The 20,694-nt window shown below is 38.1% G+C and overlaps 1 protein-coding gene across 1 annotated transcript in view; it reads right to left on the bottom strand.

The window, feature by feature from the left end:
* Window positions 1–20,694, bottom strand: part of LOC146450690 (uncharacterized) — a 134,137-nt gene that overhangs the window by 57,087 nt on the left and 56,356 nt on the right. The gene's annotated exons all lie outside the window — the stretch shown is intronic.

Here is a 20,694-nt window from a genome sequence, read left to right as displayed (position 1 = left end):
GCTTCTGATTCTGGTTTAAATGTTATACAGCGTTTTTTAGATAGATGCCATAAGCGTCATTTTACCTCGTTAAGAGTCAGCGTCTTTGACCTTTTAGAACAGCAAGATTAATCCGCTTTTAAAAGAGCTATTAATAATCATATGCTACTGGTGCGATCATTCCCAATGAAAAAGAACAAGTATATAATTTGCATAGGAGAAGATGTCACCTTCCTAAGATAAAAACGGAGAGATTCAAGAAAACTTTTGTAAATAGACTTATTTTCAAATATAATTTAGTAAAGTATTTTTCTATCTTGGGTTATTGTTGTATTTTATCGTGTATTTTTACTTTTTCACTGTAACTTAGGATATGTATTTTTATCCGTTGATTGAATAAAGACTATTATTATTATTATTATTATTATTATTATTATTATTATTATTATTATTATTATTATTATTGTTGTTGTTGTTGTTGTTGTTGTTATTATTATTATTATTATTATTATTATTATTATTATTAGTAGTAGTAGTAGTAGTAGTAGTAGTAGTAGTAGTAGTAGTAGTAGTAGTAGTAGTAGTAGTAGTAGTAGTAGTAGTAGCGAACTCCAACGCTCGATTCACCTCTTCGAGGAAACGACTGGCTTAAATCTTGGTATAGTCTAGTTAACAATATGTAAATGCCTTTTTGTTTGGAGAAAGTGTGGGGAAGGGAGGGGGTTGCACTCCGATATAAAGGTGATGGGATGATCGTGACAATTTTAAAAAAGAACCCCTAAAACGTTCCAGAATTCTTTGTTGTGGGCGTGGTCTGAACAGTTTTCTACTCCTAAAAGGTAGCAAACCAGTTGACTGATGTTTACTTCCTCTAGTTTTTTTTTTTTTTGGTTCAATACCCTAAAAGTTACCACCATACTACAGACAGAAGTAATTTTAGATTTTCGCACCCTAAGGGGTTCCATGGGCTATAGCAAAACATGGGTTTTGACTAAATTGACTAAAGAAAGGTTATATTTCTCTCAAATAAAGTTGAATTCCTCAGACTGAAGTAGTCTCTTACATTTTCTGGTCGTTTCTCCCTCTTTATTATTTCTTTTAGAACATCCCTAACAACGTGCCGTTGGATTCAGAACTGCGTCGCTAAAATTTAAGTCTTGAACCGAGCTTCCTGTTCAAAATCGTATGTGTTCCAGGGTCTTCTCCATACCGCCAATTTCAATATCACGATAACCCAGGGGACTAGGCTGGTGCACATAGTCTTTGTGGGATTGCAGCGTCCTTCCCATCGAGCTCTACCCGCCCTTCTTGCAGCAAACTGCGTGGCCCTTGAGCAAGTCGTATTTTTAAGTTATTTTATTTTTCTTCATTAAAGACCATTTAATCCATAGGTGGGGTTTTCATATTCCGAGTAACCTACTACTAGGTGGCTTGACAACAGAGTCTAAAGAACCTCTCCTGTCCCAGCGCGGGGTGGTCTGACGGATTTGTTGGCACTTGTTAAAGGTGCTGCCCGGAAGTGTTAGGGCGGGAGGTCCAAATTCTCTTTATTGTTGGCTGAAGTCTAAGCTTGTACTAACTCGTGTCTATTTTTGTATCGTACTATAACGTGAGAAACATGACTACCTTTTTTACTCTCGCTAGCCCCCCCCCCCCCCCTCCCCTCTCTCTCTCTCTCTCTCTCTCTCTCTCTCTCTCTCTCTCTCTCTCTCTCTCTCTCTCTCTCTCTCTCTCTCTCTCTCTCTCTCTCTCTCTCTCTCTCTCTCTCTCTCTCTCTCTCTCTCTCTCTCTCTCTCTCTCTCTCTCTCTCTCTCTCTGAGTTGGGGGAGGGGAGGCTCTCCCTCTCTGAGTTTGCTCAGATCAGTAAATAATTTTATCACTTTCAACTTTTTAAAGCCCCATATTGAAACTGTGTGTAACCTATACCGTGCTCTTGATTTTCAATTAACAAACTACATTTGCTTTTTTATGTCTAGTTTTATTTATACTTATCTGATGTTAAGTTCATAATCAAGAGATAATCATACAACATTGCAATTATAGTAATACAACTTGTTACGCTGATGGCTTTGTCAGTAATAATCTCATGCTCTTAAGTAAAAGTATTTTACAAACTGCTGTCTTCTGGGGAACCAGGAAACTGATAAAATCATCATAATTATCATCATCGTCTTATTTATAACTTGGTAAATAACATACTACACATTGTTGAAAGGAAAAAAAAAAGAAGAAAAATAGCGGCTACTTAATTACATGGCATGGTTTTAACAGCCAAAATTTTCCTACTGGAACAAATTATTTACTTTTCATTTTTAGCAATTTTCTTAACAGCTTGGAAAAAAGATAAATTTACAATATGCCTACAGTAACTGAAAACATAGCAATTACCAAGACCTCGAAAATTCAGTAACAGTAAACTACTTTTGGAAAAATTGAACAGATCTGAAATACGATTTCTTTCTTAAGCAGGAAAGAGAAACAAATATTATCAACGACCATGCAAAAATTTACAAATACACAGAACACAGCTCGCAGGTTACAATTAAAATTAAACAAATAAATATTGACTTTCTAGACCCCAACTTTGAATTCAGCGTATCCTTTTCGCCACTGTTTCCGCCTACCCCACCAAATTAGAATTTCGTAAATATTGGCATGAAAATAGTTCCCTAAAAGCGTAACTCGCCTACAAAGAGAAACCTAAATCTAACAGAGGGTATCTTCACAAAACATTAAAATGCAAAATCAATATTTACAGGAGATCTCTCTGTTAAAATTACATGAAAATAGTGCAACTGTGTCAGTGTTTTGTGAGTTTTTCTGGATACAAAAAATGGAAAAAATCTAATGAGTACATTTTCTAAAAATAAAGGAAACCTACAAAATGTGGACGTTTAATAGTTCGCTGCGTTGCCATGGAAACGGTACTTAGCTTGACAAGACGTACAAAAATACATTCTTTCTTAGTTAGTCTTACACCATACCAATTTTGGGCGTCCAGAAGTACATAGTTTCCAAATAACGTCTTCTAACACCTGTACACTAGAAAACTGTATTCGGCTACCTTACGTGATATCAAAGTAGTGGGTATTTTCTAAGAGAATTTTCATGGCCCTTGTTTTAAGTTTCTTTTGAAAAGTAAATTTGGGCAAATTACGGAAATCTAATTGTATTGAGTTCCAGACTAATGGTTCAATACTAAGGAATGTACTTTTCACTTTTGCAAGATTGGAATGTTCATGTGTTTAATCACTGCCACAGTAGCGGAGTGTAGCCCTACTTGAACTACTTGTGGGGGTACCATGAAGGTAATACACATAGAACGAACTACAGTTCCTAACTTCGATGGTAGTGGAATAGACACAACATGTGTTGGTTTCCCCGCGAAAGCAGACCTCTCTCTCACTTTGTCCATCCGCAACACTGGGATGACCTCCTTTCAACCAACCAGGATGGCGAGCGCCACGATGTTTTTTGGGTGGACATTTTAAAGCCATTCTTGTACCTGCTGCGCCTTCAAATCGAAACCAACCAGGACCAAGTCCATTATCACTCTGCTTGATATTACTTCCGTACGTCACCTTTCTGCCAGGACTGTCCAGCCTTGTGTAGTCTTGGCATTCTGTGAAACGGAATATAGAAACTAGAGTCACCGGCCATCTATAAAACAACTGAGCCACTGTTGATGGATGGGTGGATGGATGGATAAATGGATAGATGGATGGATGACTGGATCTTAACAGAATTTATGTTAATAGGATCAAGGCGAAGATTAGCGGCTCTCGAAGAAACTAAGACACTGCGTTTGAATGATGCAGTGTCGCAACAGGTGCATTCGCTGAAATGCCTTGGTGTGAATATTGACCAAAATTTATCTTGGGATTCCCATATTACTTGTATTAGGAAAAAAAGTAACTCGCAACGTAGGTATTCTAAAAAAGGTTTGACCTGTCTTAAACAGGCTAAACTTAATTGTTATTTATAGGTCGTTAATTAAACCCTACTTTAATTCCTACTGTTGTATTGTTCGGGACTCTATTGATGAGACCCAATTTGATTAACAGTCTTCAAAAACGTCAAAACCGTGTGACACGGATTATTACTGATGCCTCATATTTAACACAATCAAACGATTTTCTTGATCAATTAGGCTGGTTGAATTTAGACGAACAGACACAAAAAAAAAAAAAAAGCCATAATGATGTTTAAAATAATCTAGATAGATTTAAGAGTAAACTGAAGTTATTTTCACTATCGGCATCAACAAATCGTCTGAATAGTTCGTAACTTCTTAACCAGTGTAAAAGTTTAATACGGATTTTATGCAAACCAAATTTTAATACACAAACTGTTAAAATTTGTTCTACATAAAATCCGTACATAAAATAATTTAAATATTAACAAAAAAATAATCCAATAATTGTTCTTAACATTTACAAACATATTGTGACTTGATAAATCTACTTTGATGTTTTCCGGACGGCTTTTTCCCACCCTCTTACGCCATCGCGTACGGCCCTTTTACGGGAATTTTATGGATAGTTTTGCAATATGAGCGCTCGCGGGGCCGTACGGGTCATATGATAATTTGTTATATGGACAGGAGTGTTTTACTGAAAACTAAAACACTCGTAGAATCCATAAACCACTACATCCGGGACCCCAGTGTATTTTCCGTATGTCACTCTCGCGAGTGACGTATCGGCAATGACGTCACAACTCCCGCCTGTCTTTTTGAATGAACTTAGTTTGCTGTTCAGAATAAAATAATGGCGGCTGCAAGATTTGTTGTGGTAAGCGACGACGGTGTAAATGCATTTTCCGAACAAGAAGAGAACGAGAATACTAAGAAGAAAACGCTCTATGATCTAAAGATTTTCAGAGAATTTCTCGAAACTTGCGACGAGAAAAAAGGAATACAAAATATTACGCTTAGTGAACTACAAGTAATCATCAAAAAGTTTGTGCTTGCTGTTCGAAAAAAAAAAAACTGCGACGAGTATGAGCCCTCGTCTATCAGAGCTTTTCTGCAAAGTATCGACCGCTATCTTCGAAAAAATAACTATGGATGCTCAGTTCTTAACGACAAGGAATTCCACGAAGTACAACCTAATTTAAAGAAGAAACAAAAGCGGTTAACATCTATCGGCAAAGGAAAACGACCCAATGCAGCGGATCCGCTCTCAGATGAAGATATCGCAACGTTTTACAGCTGCAGAGTCGTAGGAATTGACTCCCCTAGAGCTCTGCTCAACGCTCTATGGTTGAACAACTGTATTTCTTTGGGGATGAGGCCTGGTAAGGAACAGAGAGATCTTTGTTGGGGTGATTTGCAGTTGAAGACTGATTCAAAGGGAAACTGCTTTGTCGATTTCAGTCAGGAAAGAGAAACGAAAACGCGCACTGGTGAAAACCCTCGAAAGTTGAGGGAGAAAAAATCTCAAATGTACGAAAACAAGAACAATCCAAAACGCTGTCCTATTAATATTTACTTGGCCTACAAAAATCATCGCCCTGCAGACATGATGACCGATGAATCTCCTTTCTATCTTGCTGTTAATATTGAAAGCCCGAAACCAGGTCAAAAGTGGTTTAAATACTCTCCGCTTGGAGTCAATTCTCTAAGACGCATGCTCAAGAACATGATAAAAGACTCAGGGCTGAAAACGGAAAAAAGAAATCGGGAATCACAGCACCAGAAAGCATTTGGTTCAGAAGCTTGTGGAAAAGGGGGAACCTCCAAACGAAATTATTCAAATAACTGGACATAAAAACGTCAGTAAAAACCAGTGATAAACTGTGTTTGCAAGGACCATCGTGACAAAATAAAAGTAGCGGATCCTGTAGTGAAGGATCTAATCAGCAAAAAAATTGTAAAGCAAATAATCTAAAAAAAGAGCAAGGCTGATTTCACGGTCAGGGAAGTATATTTTCCAATATTTCGAAAGGCACGGCCTTTCTTCTTCAAAGTATGTTTGAGACTGAGCCTGTGGCAAGATACGTTACAATTTAAACAGTTACTATGGATACCTGAAAAAAGGCTAAAGTTACATAAACAAAAACGTTACAATTTGAAATTTGAAACTACAACTGGTAAATAGGAATAAGCTAACGTTACAACGTGGTAGACGAAAACAAAATACGTAACAATGAGTTAATTACATAACTTAGGAAGACGAAAGACGGGAAAAATGTTCATGTCTCATCTCTCCTATTAAGACCTAAGGGTTCATTAGTTTGACCTCTGTCGATGAGGTATGCCTCTCTAGCTTTGCGTATACTGTCACGATTAGATTTGATGAGTTCGAGAGGAATTAATAGCATGTAAGAAGCGTTATGGTCGTTACAAGAAAATGTTCTGAAACTGTGGTGGGTTTGGAACTGTTTGTTTGTTTGTCGACTGGTCTACGGTGTTCGTTAAAACGGTCTTTAAGTCGTCGTTTTGTTTCTCCTGTGTATTGCTTGTGGCAGCGGTTGCAGTGTACCATGTAAATAACATTTTTAGAGTTACAGTCTATATGATGAGTAATATGTCTAGTTTCGGCGGTAGAATGAAATGTGTAGCTGGTACGTCCGTCTGTTATGTAGTTGCAAGTTAAACAGTTGTCCCCACATCGAAAAGATCCATGGGTAGGTTGTTTTGTGTGGGATTACGTAGTTTGGCGCTAAATAGTAAATCACTCAGGTTGTTGGTCCGTCGGAAGGCAACAAGAGGTGTGGCTTTGAAAACGTTTGCGCAGTGGGGAGATGAAGATAGGATGTTGAAGTGTTTGTGAATAATGGATGATACAGAACGAAGGGCTGGATTGTGTGTGACGACAAGGGGTACTCGTATGGGTTGGTTGGTGTCGGAGGTGTCTTTCGTAGCTATAGCATCGGAACGTGGGATGCCGTTAACACGTCCTATTTCTTGGTTGAGGAATGAAAGATTGTATCCCCGTTTGTTGAGATAGGTTCTGAGTTCGTTTGTTCGGAGTTAAAAAGTTTCGTCAGAAGAACAAGTACGTCGAGGTCTAAGAGCTAAGCTGAATGGAATGGCTCTCTTAATGTGTCTAGGATGACATGAAGATTGTAACAAGTATTGATGTTTGTCAGTAGGCTTAACCAACAACCTACCCCATGGATCTCTTCGATGTGGGGACAACTGTTTAACTTGCAACTACATAACAGACGGACGTACCAGCTACACATTTCATTCTACCGGCGAAACTAGACTTAAAGACCGTTTTAACAAACACCGTAGACCAGTCGACAAACAAACAAACAGTTCCAAACCCACCACAGTTTCAGAACATTTCCTTTCAAACGACCATAACGCTTCTGACATGCTACTAATTCCTCTCGAACTCATCAGATCTAATCGTGACAGTGTATGCAAAGCTAGAGGGGCATACCTCATCGACAGAGGTCAAACTAATGAACCCTTAGGTCTTAATAGGAGAGATGAGACATGAACATTTTTCCCGTCTTTCATCTTCCTAAGTTGTGTAATTAACTCATTGTTACGTGTTTTGTTTTCGTCTATGACGTTGTAACGTTAGCTTATACCTATTTACCAGTTGTATTTTCAAATTTCAAATTGTAACGTTTTTGTTTATGTAACTTTAGCCTTTTTTCAGGTATCTATTGTAACTGTTTAAATTGTAACGTATCTTGCCACAGGCTCAGTCTCAAAAATACCCTGAAGAAGAAAGGCCGTGCCTTTCGAAATGTTGGAAAATATACTTCCCTGACCGTGAAATCAGCCTTGCTCTTTTTTTTAGATAAAAACGTCAACTCGTTGAACAACTACTCAACTTTATCCCATAAGAAACAACAACAAATTTCTGCTGTGTTGTCTAACACTGCTAGCACCTCAAAAACCTTGTCAACTGTCTCAATAGAAGAGAAGACTGAGTCGGCTCGCTTTTTACCCGATTCATCTACAGGAAGTTTATTTCAAAACTGCAAATCGGGACGGTAAACGTTCAAGTTTATTCCGGTCGTGCTGAACAGCCCTCACGGATTCATAGTTAAAAGAGACTGAAAATAACTGTATCTGATGATTCAAGCCAGAGTCAGTAATGGAGTTTTCATTACTTAATCAAACCAGTTTACATGTATTTACTCCCATTTACTTGTATTTTGACTGTTTAAACATTTTATACCTTAACTGAGTATTTTGTATTTTGTATCAAGCTCAGAGTTTGTAAAATGCCCAGTATTTGTATTAAATCCAACTTTTCAATCTCCATCATGTATGTTTATTGTCCATATAATAAAAAGAAAATTACACGGTGTCTTAAACATATGAATTTTATTTTCTCGTGTTAAAAACAATATTTTACTCACTCGCTGCGCTCGTTCGTAAAATATTGTTTTTACCACTCGAAAATAAAATTCATATCTCTGCGCCGCTGTGTAATATCCTCTATTTATTTTATTCACTTCTCCATTGTAAAGAAATCTAGTAGACCACGAAAGTAGAAAATTTCCGCTGAAAGACTGTTTTCACGGGTTCGGTCGTTTTCGTTACTGAATTAGGCTAAAATTACCATGGGCAATAGGAAACATGGTTTTCGACTAAGCAAATTATGATAGTATCTATCTCAAATACAGTTGAATTACTCACAATGAAATAGTCTTTAGTCTTTTCTGGTCTTTTCTCCCCATTTATTTCTTGTAGTAACAACCTGCCATTTGACTCAGAACAAATTTAGCTTGCATAACAAATTCCTCAGCATTCGTTACAGTCTTGGTAACCGTGCGTCCGATTGAAATCCCAGCCGCGGTCGCTAAGCGCGCGAGTGTTGACTCATAATCCCCTCCGGGTAGGAACCAAACTCGATCAATCGTGCGAAGCTCGTAAGAAGAAACTATGCCCATCTCTATATAAGGAAGCAAAGGGTGCCCGCTCCTGGGGGTCTAAAAGGCCGATAGAAGTCTGCTAACGAAGAGGTGTCGGACAATGTCCGGGAGAGAGAAAACTGAAAACAAGAGTCGCTTCGAGTTCAAAATATGTGGTTAGTTGGAAGCTGTTTCACCGGAATATTTCGTTGTTTGTTTTGAATGTCTTGCCATGGAACCACAAACTAACTTCATTCCAGGTTTGGAAAAAAATACCATCGTTTTAAAGTGCGTTTACTCCAGTTCAGCGCTTGAAAGACGTTTTTTAAAGTGTTCGCTTTGTTTTCTTCTGTATTATAGCGATTGCTGCATTTTGCCATTAATATCTATATTTCTTTAAGCTTGTTAGAAGTGCAAGTAATTTAACTGCAACAAATTTCATACGATGTTGAAGCCATCCGAGGAAGCTGGAGTTGGCGCTAGCTCAAGCTGGGAAGACCGGACTGCAATACGTCAAGTAATGTTTGTAAAAATCCTGAATAAAATGTTATTACATGTAATGGAACTTTTTTCTTCGTTAATCTACTTCTTGTCCTTCTTCTGTTTGTCTGACTTAGAAAAATTATCATTGATTTCAATACACAGTTTGGCCAACAGAAAGGCAATAAACTAAGCATTTTTCAAAGCCCAAATGTATCAGTCCAGTCATATATTTCAGAATTGTTTTTGACTCCTTCCATGTGGGGAGAGCAATCTTTTTGTCATATTTTGTAACTAGCAAGGGGTGGAAGAAGTTTGCTGTGCTCTTACCAGGTGCAGACGAATCTGAAAAACAATGCCTATTGTATTTTCGGTTCAGTGATTGGCCAATAGCTCTAATCTCCTAGCAACGGTTAAATCGCTTCCTACCCAGTCACTTTTTAGTGTTAACGCTCGCACGCTTAGCGGCCGCGCCTGGGGTTTCAATAACATGGCACGGTTACCAAGACTAAACGAATGCATGCTGGCGATATAAGAATTTTATGGCTATTCTACAAGAAATAAACGGGGAGAAACGACCAGAAAAGTCAAAAGACTACTTCATTGTGAGTAATTCAACTTAATTTAAAATAAATGTGATCTTTATTTAGTCGAAACCCATGTTTCCTATAGCCCATGAAATGAAATTATGGATTGAGGTGGTCTAGCCAGATACTGAAATACCACTAGTTTTCCTTTTACCAAAAAAAAAAAAAAAAAAAAAAACCGCAATTAGCAGAAGCCTACTCATTTCGTTGTTATGAAACAAAGTTTGCGGTTGTAAGATGAAATGCAAAACGGCGTTGTTTCTGTATGCGAAGTCTGTAGTCTATGATGCTTTTTTTTTTTTCACTTCGTTATCAAAATAGCTAAAGCATAACTGGTCAACTTGTATCTGAAATACTTGGCTGAAATGGTGAGTCAGAGAAGGCAAGGGCAGAAAAATTTACAAACTGTTTTTGGTTTTACGATGATGTTTGCTGTCTTTTTCTCGCCTAAATATCATCCTCTTCGAAATAGTTTTCTAGTGTTAGGAATTTTGAACTACAGTCGAACCTCCGTTAACGGACACCTCCCGTAGGCGGACACTTGGTCAGCTACTGATACAAACTACATTTTTAATCTCCTATAAGGGGACACCTCTCCTAAGCTGACACTTTTTCTGGCCCCAAGGGTGTCCATTTACGTGAGGCTCAACTGTAATATTTTGACAAAGAAAACAGTACAATTTCCTTTATGATCGAGTTTATGAGGCCATTAAGGCTATTAGAATAAATTTTAACCGAGAAGAACTGTTGGGTGCCCCTGATTGAACTAGCGCGGGACTATTGTTCTATAATCCTGTTGTCCCCGCCCTGCCCCTACCCCCCCCCCCCCCCCCTTCCCCACACCCAACACTTCCCTCGAAAAAAAATGGACGCATTGGCTCTATGCTTTATCATATAAAGCAATTGCAGTCTAACCTTCAGGCCTGCAGCCTTTCTTTTCATCCCCCACGTATCCAGGATTACAAGAACAGTTGTATGATCCAACAGTATTTGTGCAGCTAGCAAGGCTTGGCAGGCAGTCATGAGATCCTTGAGTGCATTCATCGATATCTTACAAAATCAACAGAGTCACTCATAAAATTATTGCATGCGTTAACTTACACTAATGGTTTCTCTCATTTCTCACCGGCAATCACAGGAAAGAAAATAAAAACTTGTTTCCTAGATTAAGATTAAACTTAAATTTCGATAATAAGGCCCCCCGGTTACACTGTCAGGTAGAAAATAGTGACGTAGACAGAAACTCTATTTACATGTATGTATATCTTTCTCTTGTTCGCACGTCAGGAGTTTCTATTGGAGAGTTTTGTGTATTCCCCTAGATGAGCTAATTGAGCTTTTGGGGCAAACATGTATATTTTAATATCTTAAAATAAAAACATACAAAAACTACCTTCACAGGTCTTTCCAAAATGTTGATATCCAACCGGACAAATGCATTTGTATGATCCTTCAGTGTTAGTGCAAGTGGCTTCCAACGGACAGGAATATCTCTCCGAGCATTCATCTATATCTGGTGGAGAAAGATTGATGACAACATACAGCAATTTAATTAAAACGGTTAGCCTGTAGTTTTAAGGGTACTTACTTAAACCTAAGACAACTTTCTGACTACAGTGTCAGCTATCTTTTAGTGTCACTGCGAATAGCTAAAAAAGTATTTGTCTTAATGGAATCGTTAAAATAATGCTCGGGGTTTTGTTAAAAGTAAGCTTACAAGTTTACAGAAACTACTGTTAATTATGTTTGGCTGTGGATGCCCAGCATGCAAGTGGATTGCAACTTGAAAAAAAAGTCTGTTCTTCCTTGCAGAAAAACCTTGTAATATTTTCGTTCCCGGTGTTGTAATAGCGATTTCATGTTACAAAACAGGTTCAAATATTTGAACCGTTTTTACTGAAATACAGCAAAATCTTCGTAAAGTTGCTGTGGAGATACGACATCCACTGAATTTGAATTATTTAAAAACATCGTTTCATGAAAAGGTTATCTTAAATACGTCAGTTAAAAAAAATGCTAATATAACGCTTAAGTAAAAGTAAGGGCGGAACGATAAAATATGTTTTCACAACAAGACAAAAACAATCCAAACTTCGAAAAACACGCATGTTCACTAGCGTAGTGTTAAGAAAATAGTTTCCAAATGCTTGAGTGTAAAAAAAAAAAACTAGTGTGCCTCAACGGCACTTGGCTAATGCTTCATTATGTTTGAACCGGATTTTGCGGCATATCAAGTGCATGTACGAGTTAATCATTGTGATCCGACTAGAATTAATACTTAATAGGAACCGGTCAAATGTAGCTCGCTATAATTTAAATTTTGCAATTGAATGTTATAGTATAAGACTCTTAAACTTAACAGGCTTACCCTTTTCACAATGATCACCCTCAAATCCCGAGGGACAAACACAACGATATCCTTTGTCTGTAAAACCTGACTGGCAAATCCCGTTGTTTTTGCATAGATTTTTTCCACACGCGTTCTTCAAAAAATTAATAAAAGTGAAGAAAGAAATGCAAAAGTAAATTAAGATAGTAACTTGTCAAGCAAGGTAAAATATTTTATATAGTTTCTCGTGAGTTGATTCGCGGTATGGTATGCTGGTTCTCAAAACAGTCAGCAGTTTAAAATAAGGATATGAATTAAGAGTAAAACGGAGAACGCCATTGGAATTAGCGGCTAATTTGCGGAAACATCTGGCCCTAGTTGTTCAAAGAGCGGATAACTTTATCCACTGGATAGGTCGCTAGCCAGCAGATAAAATGTGCGCAAGATTTCCCTTATAGCCCTATAATTTGTGGATAGGGAAGAAGACCGTAGAAACATTTGTCAAATCTAGGAATGGAATTGTGTGGGAAATTTGCAAAAAGCATTAGTTGGAGTACATTTGCTCCGCTGGATAGTGACTTATCCAGTCGATAAAGTTATCCGCTCTTTGAACAACTGGCGCCTGGGCTTTTCGCGCTTCACTTTTTGCAATTATCAGCCTTTTGTCGCTTCATATCTTCCTCCAGGGTATTATAGGACTAATTAGGAGAGTTTTTCTTTCCCCTTGAAAGAAAGCATATAACGAAATGAGTAGCACATAGACTGCTTGACTGGACTGAAAGTACTTCTTGACTAACTTTAGTAGGAATGGTCTTCTTTTCCAGATCTTCTACGTTTAAAGACCCGAAAGTAGAGATGCGGGAGACTGGTACTTTACACCGGGAGGAAATTTTCGCTCGCGTCCTTTTGGTTAGACCGCCTGAAGTCCAAATACCTTAGATTTAATTTGAAATGCTCAGTCATAACGGGGACTTTATCTTAAAAACTGCGGGTTGGTAAGATTTAAATTTTAACTTCAACTGAATCATGCATAAGATGGGGGTAAGATCTGATTTGGTGACAAATTATCGAAGTTTCTGTTACCCGCACCTTTGCTCCTCGGTAGAAGTAAGATGTATCATCCTTGAACTCGCTGTCGTGCTCTAAATGAGTGGAGTTATTCAACTCACATTTGTGTTTTACTTTTCCATTTTCTGGCTTCTTTTTAAAGTTGAAGCTCCCGCAGTTGGGCTCCTGGTAACACATCAGCTCACAGAGATCCATGTCCAGAATTCCGATGACTTCTATCGTGTGATTCGTCAGACGTTTGTTCGCAAAGAAGAAGGGAGCTGGAAACTCCAAGGAGCGAAATTCTTCTAAAGGAATAGAAAGCGAAAATTATTCTTAAAAATTTTCTATGCGCGGTGATAGTCAATAGTTAAGAGGCTGATATCTACAAATAAGTTTGCTCTCACTTTAGTGACGAGGTCAAGAATCAGAAAGTCAAAAATAAAGGCTTGACTCGAAAGTTGGACTTACTTTAAAAGAAAATTTTATGAAATTTTTAATGTTAAATTCCACTCAGTCGATGGAGAATATATATGTGCCCACTCTCGAAACGCGTAAAAAAAAAAAAAAAAAACAGCTAAACAGAGTCCATTTTGTAAATATTTTTCTGCCTCTCCTCTCCCTTGTTCGTTGTCTTCGTCTGTTATATTTTTCTATGAACTTTTAATTAAAAACATTCACATGTGCTGTTCATGAGCTTTCTTCATTCAAGCCGGTTGTCTACAACTTTTCTCTGGTAATCAATAACACCACCACATTTGAGAGCACATTAGTGCAGGGCGACTAACAAGTAGCGTCGCATCTGCCAGTTCTCTGAACAGTAGTGTCTACAACAATGGTTGGTGGGAAAAATAGCAAGGGATAGTGTAAATGGGTCTATATAGGCCCTGTGCTTCTCAAGGAGCGAGAAGCAAGAGGTCAAGCATGCGACGAGATTGTAAAGATACTGTTTACCGTTTACTTTAAGTGCGAAACATTTGAAGAAGGTAAACCTAGAAGAATAAAGTGGATGTTTGCATTAAACATCTTCAAGTGTTCTTATTCCAAGTTCATGAAAACGTAAAGGCATGCCACTTAAATAGTTGAATGCATGAATTACTGTCAATCTGGTCCCCAATATGACTAAACAGAATTTGATTCAACAAGAGACTGGTTTCAGCTGTAATGACAAAAAAAGCTGTTGCTTTGGTAACAAGATGACATCTTGTTGCATCGTGTTTACACCTCCCTGGTAAGACGATTTTATTCGGCTTCAAGGAAAATCTGGAAAATTGATAAATGAAATGTCATATTGGGCTACAACAGGGTTAGCTATATGTAGAAAAAGAGGTTTTTTTGCTAATTTTTCTGCAGTTTGAAAAACATGAGACTTTAAAAGTTGGTTTACAGAGAAAATTTAATATGTGACCGAGAGAACAAATGTTTATTACTGGCAGTCGACATGTACATTTTCGAAAAAACAAAATAATTGCCTTTAGTGAAAAACAAAACTAGAAAAGGAGCCATAAATGCATTAAAATAAAAATGAAATATAACAAAGTTAATAGAACAGTTCCCTTACTTTTTTAAATCGATGTGTGTTATTGAATAGCCTACTATTCTTAATAGTGCAGATGTTCTGCGCTTCAAATTCTGCTTCTATTTCGTCAAAAACACACCGCGTATTCATAGACGCTCACTAATTTGCTTTCAAGACTGAGTTTGAACTGTCCCTTGGATAAGTTTCACCATTTAAGCCGTTTCACTTTACATATTAAGCACCTGTTATGCGAGTAGGAGCCGTAGTGAATTTGCATGCGTTGGACAGAATACTCACATCAAAACAAATGTGAAAAAAAAAAAAAATCAATATTTGGGCTTTATCAAGGCGCCTGCTGAGCTCGGCTAAAAACGGCTTGGGTGTATGTTTCACCGCAAAAAAATATTATTTTCAGAATTCTGTGAAAAATGTTGCACTTATCATATTACTGTTTTTATGTTATGAGTCCACACAAGTTTGCAAACCAAACGCTTGAACAGACAGTTATATAAATAAATTTGATAGCAACGTCACCATTATCACCTGCAATAGAATTTCTCGCCATTTTTTTAAAACCAAGCACTATTTTAATCCCAACGTTATGGGCAAATTTGGCGCGAACTAAATTTAAGAACATTGAGGAATTTTTAAAACATATATAATGAAAAATAAATCGCCTTCTTTCCACGAGAACTCGCTTTTTTTCTTCCCAACTTTAAAATCTAGCTCCCAAACATATTGTGTCGAAACACAAAAGCTCTTTGTCATTTATTACGGTGATGAATTTTGGAATTTATTTGGGAAAACTTACTGATCTCGATAACGTCAATTTGACCCGGAATTCCAGCATGGTCTTGAAACACTAAGACTGTGGATGGCATTTTGTAGAAGCACGAATAGCAAGCTAGCAATTTCATGACGACGATGTACAAGAATCCACAAACACCCTCGGTTATCTCTACCTTCAAGTGAGGTAAAATCGTCTTTTGAAAACAACTCTTTGATGGGATAGTTTATTTTTATCTCAGCTCAACGACCCGGCCGTAAAACGCAACCGGCTCTAAAGTATGAAGATACTAATTCTCCTTGGGGATCTTCATCCATATATTCATTCATTCCTAGCTTCTAAGAATTTGGTGTTGAATCAAGACAATGAACGCAAACAAGCTACCTTCCCAAACAATTTGCAAACAGAATGGGGGTGAAAGAAGGCGACAAAGAAAACGACAAAAATTGAACTTTCGCTTTGGTCCGAGTCGAAGGTTTTTTCCTTGAAAAAATGTCCTGGTGTTAAGAAATTGTCTTGAATATCTTAACATCGACAGCTAATAAAGAACTGCCTCAAAACTTTAACAGAAAACAAACTAAAATACTAGAACATAAAATCGATATAAGAAACTTTATTCCCCAAAATAGCTCTTACCTTGTGAGCGAACTGGAGTAGACATTGCACACGCCAGCGACATAACAACAAAGAATAGAAAACAATCCATTCCTCCTTTAAAGTGGCCTCACGTTGATCTGTGTAACTTGAAAAAGGTATTCCCCCGAAAGATTGCGACAGAACACGAAATTTTGATATCACTTGTTATGGTGACCTATCATAACGCAATGAATGTCCTGTCTTGTTAATGCTGCAGTTTTAAAAAAGCAACTGTGGCTAGCAAAGAGGCGCCAACATGTTTAATTGTCATATCTAAGCCAATGAAGGGTAAGCACATCTTTTATGACTTTGCTCGACTTATTATCTTTATTTGCTCACCTTATACAAAAAGCCCCCGTCGAGCTACATATCAACGTTAATAAGGTAAATTATGTATTTTTAAAAACGCACGGTTAGACTTCCTGTTAGTCCACTGTGGTCCTAATTTTCTGTTTCAGTGAAAATTGTTATAGATTTTAGACATGTTATGTTAAAGCTGTCGTGAAACCAACACTTATGAATAAAGTGATGTTTAGTTTGAGACCGGTCTGATAAACATCGCACGTAATTGTTAGAAGTGAGTGAGTTAATTAATTGTGTGCATATATAACTTAGACTTGACTGTCGCAAGAGCTATATTTGTCTTAATGACACATTTTACATCAAACATTGAGACTTTCTGTTTACATTTGTCATTGTACGCAGTTTCCAGTGAAAAACATAATACTCATTTTAGGTAAGAAGCCTCAGTTATTCGCATTTTACAGTTTTAACCTTCGACGACAATCCAATCCAATCCAATCCGATCCGACCCGACCCGAACCGATCTAATCCAATCCGATCCCATCCCATCCCATCCCATCTCGTCCAATCCGATTCAGTCCGGTCTAATTTAATCCAATCCGGTTCAATCCAATCCGATCCGATCCAACCCAATCCGATCTAATCCGACCCGACCCGATCCGATCCGATCCGATCCGATCCAATGCAATTCATTTCAATTCTTTTATTGTTACCAGGGCCCCATTTTATTTAAAAGAAGTAAGGAGATGCCTACCATGGCCACTGCTGTATTCGCATTCCTATTGGTGGGGGCGGGGGTTACGATAATGAAGTAAGATGATTCCCTGAGTCCGCGGAACACATTCACACAGTGGCTGGATAAAATTGAGGTAAACAATTTTCCGTCACTGAGGGCGACAATCACGCAGTGGATACATTTGGCAACCAACGGGCTCCACGGGCCCGTAGTCTATGTATTACAATTAAGTACCCGGCCACGTACTGGATAGATAATATGTAATAATAATAAAGTAATGATATCGCAAATTACACAAGCAAAAACCAAATCCTAAGGCTCAAACTTGGTGCATCCTTGGCCTATACTGTATAATTATTCTTGACTTAAATTCAGTTTGGTGTCGAAAGAAATGGAGATACCCTAATCCCAAACAAAAAACTAAACCCGAACTTCTACATTCACATCTATCAAGAAATGACACGCCCTCTGTGCGAGGCTAATGTGCCTGGGCAGCGGCAAAACTTGGGTTCATCATGTTTAATTTGACTTACGTTAGGTCTAGTTCTACCGTCTTTGATTCAATGATTGGTGGAGAAACAAAAAAAAGACAAAGAATGTAACAGACATCCTAAACATGGATATCGCGAATTTTTTAACCACAAATTCCATAAATAAGAAACAAAAAGGAAAAAAAAAAAGGAGCGCTCGAAATCAAAGGGCGTGAAAACTAACTACAAATTAAGTTATTAATTACAAAGAGTTTCGATGAACAGACAAAAAAAATACGTACCTCATAGATATCCATTCCGGAGTTTCCCTCGTGTGACCAGGAAGGACACCGGCGTTGGATGGCCAAGGACACGATGGGATCGCGGACCGCCGCAGCAGTTGTTTCAACGAAATTTATCAATGGCGAAACTGCGGTCCACAATGCAAAAACCGAGAGCTTGCTCGCAGTCTAAAGAACCATACGCCTTTAGAACTAGTGCCACTTTATTGTATTACCATGCCATAAACCGACAACCGTTCAAGACCTCCAACTTTTCTTCTTTTGGACCTTAATGGGCTGAATAAGGGACAAGCAATTACTAAGGATGCTAACCAGGGCTTTAATGGACAGGAACGTCCTTTTATTAATGGTTGTTGAGGCCCAAGCTTGTTTATTTCCTTTTTATTTTTTCTTTGAAGCTGTGCTTAAAATCTTACCTAAGACTGTGGCGAATCAATTTAGTCCTAAAATCATTCAAGGAATTCGCAGTCACTTGGCGTAATTCTATATGGGTAAACCGTTCTTCAAGTAAGCTCCACTGTATGAGAAACTTCTCTTTAACCAGTGCGTGGTTGTTGAAGACTTGGTGTGTCTTCAGATAGGCTTACAGAAGTAGTTCCCATTGATGTTGGTGAGTAGTATTCACAGAGACACACCGATACCTAAATCCTCCGACGAGTTTTCAAGACCTCGCTCAGTAGTAGAGTATAAAGATTAGGTACAGGTTGGAGGAGAGATAATGGATCAGTTATTAAAAGATGGCTTAGACGGTGTTTAACAAAACCTCGTACTAAGCCGTTTACAATTTTGCCAACAGTCATATCTAAACATTGTCTGCTGCTGACGGTAGCAAGAAGGCTTGCATCACAGACTAGAAAACTATTTAGCTACTTAAAATAATAATAATAATAAAAAAAACTTTTAAACTGATTTGGAGGCCCACTGATTGTCTTGAGCCACGGGCTAAGTTATATGTTGTTTAAGATACTTTCTTCCAAGCCTGCCATGGGAAGGATATTATTTTATTCAAATCACTAGCTATGGCCTTGCTAAATAATTACACTTGTTAGTCGCGTTTCTTTCCACTTGTTTTTTTTTTTTTAACTGTAAATTATTATCCTATAAATTAAGGGTTCTTCTTCTTTTAATATTAGATAGTAATTGGGAAATACTTGAAATCTGTATAAGTATGTAAAGCTTAATTTCTTAGCAGTTTGTATTTATCATGGCTTAATTTCAACTTTAAAAATCATTGTGATTATAAATTACGGGACTTTTTTTTTGTATTACTATGTAAAACTTAGTGTCTTATTATATTACTGCTCTTGTTATTTTTGTTTAGTTCGTCCTGCTGCCCCTCGACTAGCTGTAACCTGAATCAGGCTCACAGCTGCTTGATTCTGATACTGAGTGTCTAAAGGTACTTTTCGCAAAAAATGGTGGGGCTATGCGGAGCCCAAACTTCCGTTAATGTGCATGGTACGTCATACCAATTTCCTGGTGCTTTGTTAAGCCGGCCGCAATCTTCGTCACCTCCATTGTTGTTAGGTTCACCTGGTGACCAGTTGTCGTAGTGCCACTCCAGTGTGGTGCCATCAACCCAATAACACTTTGAGTCATTAGTGTTTCTCTTCAGCCCAATCCACGCTTTCCCCTGTGTGACCTTTTCATGTTCAATTACCAGTTTGTAAACGAAGTCGTTTTCTTCTCCTGAGTTGATTACAACGAGGTCTCCTCCCAAACCCTGACAAACTGCTCGAGCATCGCTCCATTTTGGGGTTGGCGTATTGTCCACGTAATAACATGACACTCCAAATAATTCTCAGTCGGATGGACAACCTACTTAGCGAAATAGAATAGATTAATATTATTTTCTCCTCTTCTCGTTTGGATGTAAGTACAAATTCATGACTTTCGTTCTATAGCTATATCTTTGAGCTGATGTGTTACCAGATGATGTGCTAAGAACCCAGAAACACAGATGTGAGCTGCATAACTCCACTCATTTGGACAACGATAGATAGTTCAAGGATGTTCTATCTTACTTCTACCAAGGAGCAAAGCTAAGGGTAACAGAGAATTTACCTACAATCTTGGACAGATCAAATCAAAAAATTAAGACCCCTCCCCCACCCATTTGCCCCCCCCCCCCCCCCCCCCTTCCCTCAACCATTTCAATAATATAAAAAGGGCGCGTTTTTCTTTGCAGGCGAATTCATTATTAGGGACCTTAAGATACGGCGACTACGGACTACGGACTACGGTTGGACGCAAGGTTTTCTTACTATGGAGGACTTGGCCGAATACACAACAGTGGTGCGGAAATACGAAGTTAAGATCGCAGACTACAGACACCGGACTATGAGCAAAGCGTGAAGTAAACTCAAGAAAAAATTCGCTTACTTTTTCATATTTTGCGTCCAGAATGTCTTTTGAAAAGGTTCGAAATGCCCTGGTTTACTCTTTAGTGGACGAAATAATCGACGAAGAAGAATTCGTACTTCTGTTTGATGCTTACAAGTCAGTAAATCCATCATATCCATACTGGGAGTACGATTGTTTTTGTCTCGACCCCTTTGACGCTAGTGAACGTTTGACTGAGTTCAGAGTGAACAAGGAAGATCTTCCTCGTTTAGCCGAGGTTCTTGGGGTTCCTCCACAGTTCAGGTGCTTCCAAGGAACTGTGTGTAGTGGAATACAGGGTTTGTGTCTTC

Source organism: Pavona decussata, unplaced genomic scaffold (genome assembly GCF_977016875.1).
Source record: "Pavona decussata unplaced genomic scaffold, jaPavDecu1.1 SCAFFOLD_432, whole genome shotgun sequence".
Lineage (NCBI taxonomy): Eukaryota > Metazoa > Cnidaria > Anthozoa > Scleractinia > Agariciidae > Pavona > Pavona decussata.
The sequence above is the reverse complement of the archived record's forward strand: the minus strand, read 5'-3'. Positions and strand labels throughout refer to the sequence as shown.